Genomic DNA, 6,000 nt, shown 5'->3' on the forward strand with positions numbered 1-6,000 from the left:
ATTATGCTGCTAGTGCAGATACTAGGCCATCTTTAACACTAGAACCGCCAGGGGTCGCTGTATACCTAAAACCGCTAGCGGGTAAATTTTACCCAAGCACGTGACTACCGTTTTGATACGCCTAAAGAACATTTATTTCATTGTATTGTGCCACTGTTTTCATAAAGAAGTGTCTAGAGTCATAAAAAATTATGTATGGTCATCAACTATATTTTTGTCCTGTTGTTTTATGTTCAAGGCTGTTTATGCAGCTACAGTCACTTTTCATAACAGTCAATATAAGCTGAACAAGCCTGCACTGACAAAGACAATTAAAAGGAAGTAACTACATATTTGGGTGGTGTAATGTTATAATTCAATGTCATTAAGCAATATAATATGATAACTTACGTTATTTAAATAACTAAAATAGACAATAATATGCGATAATGATTCAACACGCTGCATGATGCGATGATCGTGCCAAAAGTGTAAGCGCAGATAAAAGAAAGACAGAGCTGTTCATATTGGATTATTTCGGTGCCCTACACACACACAACAAGTTATTTAGACATTTGCAACAGTTTGTTTTTGTTTGGTTTTACGTAGTCAATCAATTTTGCATTCTTTAAACTGTTGTTTTCATGTGCAAATCACTGTTCACAGGCTTGTAGTGCTTTTGACTGTATTTTAGCAAAAACAACGTGCCAAAAGTGTAAGCGTGGAGAAGTCGGAAGAATGCAGATCGTATTTATTTTGCGAAAGCATGAAGCTGCAGTTTCACAATACTTGAATTACACTTACGAGTAACAGTAAAATGCTGAAAATGATTTTTTCTTACACTTGAAATGTGATTTACACTTTTACAAAGCTTCTCTTGCGCATGCAAATTTAATTTACTCTTACAGTCTTATGTACACTTGCACAATTTGTACTCCTTACATGCAAATCTTTATGGCATTATTTTATCTCCATATTGGCCCAAGTTCACAAAACATGTTAAGACTAAAAGCAGCTCATATACTTGCATATTTTCAAAATAATGGCTGTGTCAGTATTAAATTTTGGACTCTGAAATTTTTGCTCTAAGACCATTTCACAAAGTATCTTAGTGCTAAAAGCAGCTCCTGAATATGTGAAAAGAGTTGGCTAAGAGGACCCACAAGTCATGAAAACCAAATTGCAAACCATCTAAAACCATTAATTAACAGGCTGCCTATATTGTTTATATTAAGTTCCACTAATTGTTTATGAGAAGCAGACATGTAGGAGGCTGACAAGCAGCTGAACATACCCTGGTTGAAAGCTACTTAAAGGAGAAGTTCAGTTCCAGAACAAAAATTTACTCTCTGTCTTAGTAAAGACAAACTATCTGTCGTTTTCAAAACAAATTGACAATTTATATACTTTTTAACCTCAAATGCACGTCTTGTCTTGTCTCTACGATGTGTATGCGTAGTCTGTGTAATCCGGGTCAATACAGTTAGAGTATGTCGAAAAACTCCCGTATCGTTTTCTTCTTCAACATCAAAATCATCCTATATCGCTGTTTTACCCTTTTTTTTTGTAAAGGGTGTTTGATCTTCTTTGCATGTTCACTTTGGTAACACTGGGTTGGGTACTTCTGCAGCGATGTAGGATGATTTTGAAGTTAGGGAAGAAAACAAGATGGGAGTTTTTCGACATACCCTAACTGTATTGACCGTATTGAACCAAGTTCACACAGACTTAGACAAGATGAGTGCTTGAGGTTAAATAGTATATAAATTGTTAATTTGTTCCAAAAATGACGAATCATTTTGCTAAATAAGACTCTTCCTTACAGCCATTTGAAAGTGCATTTAAACTGCATTTTGGAAGTTCAAACTTGGGGGCACCATTGAAGTCCATTACATGGAGATAATCCTGATTTTTTTTCCTCAAGAAACATAATTTCTTATCGACTGGAGAAAGAAAGACATAAACATCTTGGATGACAAGGGGGTGGGTAAGTTATCTATAAATGTTTGTTCTGGAAGTGAACTTCTCTTTTAAATGCCCTAATTCAGGGGTGTCAAACTCAATTCCTGGAGCGCCACAGCTCTGCAGAGTTTAGCTTCAATCCTAATTAAACAAACCTGATCCAGCTAATAAGGTCCCTCAGTGTGCACGGCATCTTGAGTGAACTGTTCACGTGTCACCGCATTGATCATTAACAATTTTAAATCTGTTTCAGCTGAACAGATAGGTGAGAAATCACAACCAGCATTGGAAAGGACAAAAACTTTTGCAAGAAAGTTTGTGAAACTGTACATTTTAACACTTGTATTGTGTTGGTTTTACTCTGTTGAAGACTGCTGTAATAAAAATATTTCTCATAATTGCATGTGTTAGTGTTTGACATTACTTATTTTCATAGGCGTAATTTATGGGTGGGACACTTTTTGCCAGGCTCAGTACTGTCCCCACCACTTTATTTAACATCTCATGGCACGATTGTACCTAGTGCTGATGAAACATTCCCTTCTGTTAAATAAGGTGCAGACGCTGCAATCTGTTTTTTTTGTTGTTTTTTTTTCTGAAATCATGCTTAATGTTTGTTCCGATGTTAATTAGTGACAGAACTTTCTCAATGCGGCTCGTGCTTAGTGTTCATACGCGAGCGCTTCAATCTATCGCTTATGACTGTGTGTTGCAGACTATCCATTCTTTCTGGTTAAATAAAAACCAAAATACACACAAATGTGTCCCTTTTCTTGATATAGGATCACTGATGAACATAGTTGATTTTAAGAAGGGGGAAAAAAAAAAAAAAATCATGCAACAGCAAATTAAAACCCAAAGCCTCTAACTTACTTGACGAAAATTCTACCACTAGACTATTTGGGATTACAAATAACTGATGCATATTTATGTATTTATTCACTGACATGATTTATCTTGGGGCTAATAACACATATTATAGTACATGTAAGAATAAAACTATCATGTTAAAAATGAGTCTAACGCCAATGCATTATCAGAGCCTGTAACCACAAAACATTTTATCTTGCCACTAAAAGTTCTCCTAAATAGCAGTAAAAGTTTAGCTAAGAGTTATTCACAAAGTGTCACACACACAGACACAGGAGGAGACGAGAGGTGAGTAACAGTTGAGATTGATATTTATTTCACAGCAATGGATGCACAGAGAAGTAGATAGTAATGCGGAGAGTAAGCTTAGCTGACAGTCCTTGTAATGATGAGCAGATAAGAGTCCGATTGTGAGCCACAACAAGTCCAGCCGAAGCACGGAGAGTAGAATCCTCGAACGGCGCATGAAGAGTCAGGAGCAAACGTAGGAGGTGTAAACGGTAGACCTGACGAGGTGCAAATGGGAGAAGTGTGCTATTTATAGGGAGGAGTTAATCAGAGAACAGGTGTACGTGATTAAAACTCTGGTGATGAGGAACGAGTGGGCGGTGCTCCGGGGGGTGTGGCAGGTGAGGGTGGCTGTGGTAAATGCCTGACACTACCCCCTCCTTCAGGGGCGGCTCCCGACGCCCTAACACGATGCCAAGGACGGCCGCGACCGCGAGGGGCAGGACGATCTGGGTGGTCGCGATGGAAGTCGGCGAGTAGCATAGGATCCAGGACATCGTCCCGTGGCACCCAGGAGCGTTGCTCCGGTCCGTACCCCTCCCAGTTGATGAGGTATTCCAGGTGACCTCCCCGACGACGCGAGTCCAGGATCTCTCTGACCGAGTAGATGGAGGGTTGATCCAGGACTTCAGGAGGAGGGGGTTCCAACTCAGCTCCCGGGGGTTCTGTGGCAGATGGAAAGAATGGTTTAAGCAGTGAAACGTGGAACGTGGGGTGAATACGGTACCTGGGAGGGAGCTGAAGTTGGAACGTGACATCATTGATCTGCCTCAGGATCTTGAAGGGACCAATGTAGCGGGGACTCAGCTAGCGACAGGCCAGCCATAACGTAGGTCGCGGGTAGACAGCCAGACCTGATCTCTGCGTTGGTAAGTGGGTGATGTCCTGCGTCTGGCGTCAGCGAAGTGTTTGTTACGGCGTACCGCTCGCTGGAGATGGTGATGAGCCGAGTCCCACACTCTCTCTCTCCCGAATCCAGTGGTCTACAGCTGGAACATTAGAGGGTTCCTCCGTCCAGGGGAACAGTGGAGGCTGGTAACCGAGTACGCACTGGAATGGTGTTATGCCGGTGGTATCTTGGCGGAGGGAATTTTGTGCGTACTCGGCCCACGGGAGGTTAACGTGGGCCGAGTTAACGTCCGAGCTCCTGGATCTTCCTCTCTGTCTGGCCTTTTGTCTGTGGGTGGTATCCAGAGGAGAGATTAACAGTGACACCAAGCAGCTTGAAAAATGCTTTCCATACATGAGAAATGAATTGAGGGCCCCAGTCCGACACAATCTCCTCAGGAATACCAAAGTGACGGAATACCTGATAAAACAAGTGTTCTGCCATCTCCATGGCTGTTGGTAAGCCCTTGAGGGATATAAATTTGCAAGTCTTGGAAAATGTGTCAACAATTACCAGAACACAGGTGTTACCTTCGGAACTGGGAAGGTCGGAGACAAAATCCACTCCAAGATGGGACCAGGGCCTCTCCGGGATGGGTAAAGGAACCAGTTTTCCTGCGGGTAGCATGCGGGGAGAGTTAGACATGGCACAGACAGAGCAACTCTGGACATACCTGATGGTATCACGGCACATACTAGGCCACCAGTAACAGTTCTGGAGAAGCGAGAGGGTCCGCTTGCTGCCTGGATGTCCAGATCCCGGAGACCCGTGAGCTGTACCCAGAAGGTTGTGACGTAGGGAGCGAGGAACGTAGATTTTACCTTCTGGGCATTCCGGCGGAGCTGGCTCCTGGAGAGTGGCTTGGTGGATATCCTGGTCGAGATTACATAGGATGGGACTGACGATTAGATGAGGTGGGATGATAGGTTCCGATATAGTGGGTAGGTCTGCTGAAGTCTGGCGTGAGAGAGCGTCTGCGGGGATGTTCTTTGAGCCGGATCTGTAGGTGATGGTGAAGCGGAATCGTGTAAAGAACAGTGCTCAACGTGCTTGTCCAGGGTTTAGTCGTTTAGCATCTCGGAGATTCTTGTGGTCGGTGATGATCGTGAAGGGATGGACAGCGCCTTCAAGCCAGTGTCGCCACTCCTCCAGGGCCAGCTTGATGGCAAGCAGCTCTCGGTTTCCCACATCGTAATTTTGCTCCGCCGGTGACAGCTTACGGGAAAAGAAAGCGCAGGGATGGAGAACAGTGGAATCACCGACCGCTTGGGACAGTACTGCACCTACTCCAGTGGTGGAGGCGTCCGCTTCGACGGTAAATGGGAGGTTGGGATCGGGATGATGTAGTAAAGGTGCAGTACTGAAGAGCTTCTTGATGTGTTGGAATGCTTCGTGGGCCGTGGGGTCCCAGGTGAGGCGTCTCGGCTTACCCCGCAAGAGGGAGGTCAGAGGAGCTATGATAGAGCTGTGATCTTTGATGAAGCGACGGTAGAAGTTAGCGAAACCCAAGAAACATTGAAGAGCCTTCATGCTGTCGGGTTGTGGCCAGTTCTGGATGGCGTCAACTTTCCCCTGGTCCAAAAGCACGCCCTCAGAATTGATATTGTAGTCTAGGAACTGAACTGATGACTTGTGGAACTCACATTTTTCCAGTTTGAGGTAGAGCTGATGATGACGGAGTTTGTGTAGGACCTGCTGGACGTGCTGGTGATGTTCGGCCATGTTCCGGGAGTAGATCAAGATGTCGTCAATATAGACCACCACGAACCGATGGAGGAACTCCCGGAACACCTTGTTCATAAACGTTTGGAAGACAGAGGGACTGATCGATAAACCGTACGGCATGACCTGATATTCGTAGTGCCCAGTAGGTGTTATAAAGGCGGTCTTCCACTCGTCTCCCTCATGGATACAAACAAGGTTGTAGGCACTCCGCAGGTCCAGCTTCGTGAACACCTGGGATCCACAAAGCTCTTCGAGGGCGGCAGGAACAAGGGGGAGCGGATAGGGTT

This window comes from Labeo rohita, unplaced genomic scaffold (assembly GCF_022985175.1).
Source record: "Labeo rohita strain BAU-BD-2019 unplaced genomic scaffold, IGBB_LRoh.1.0 scaffold_30, whole genome shotgun sequence".
NCBI lineage: Eukaryota > Metazoa > Chordata > Actinopteri > Cypriniformes > Cyprinidae > Labeo > Labeo rohita.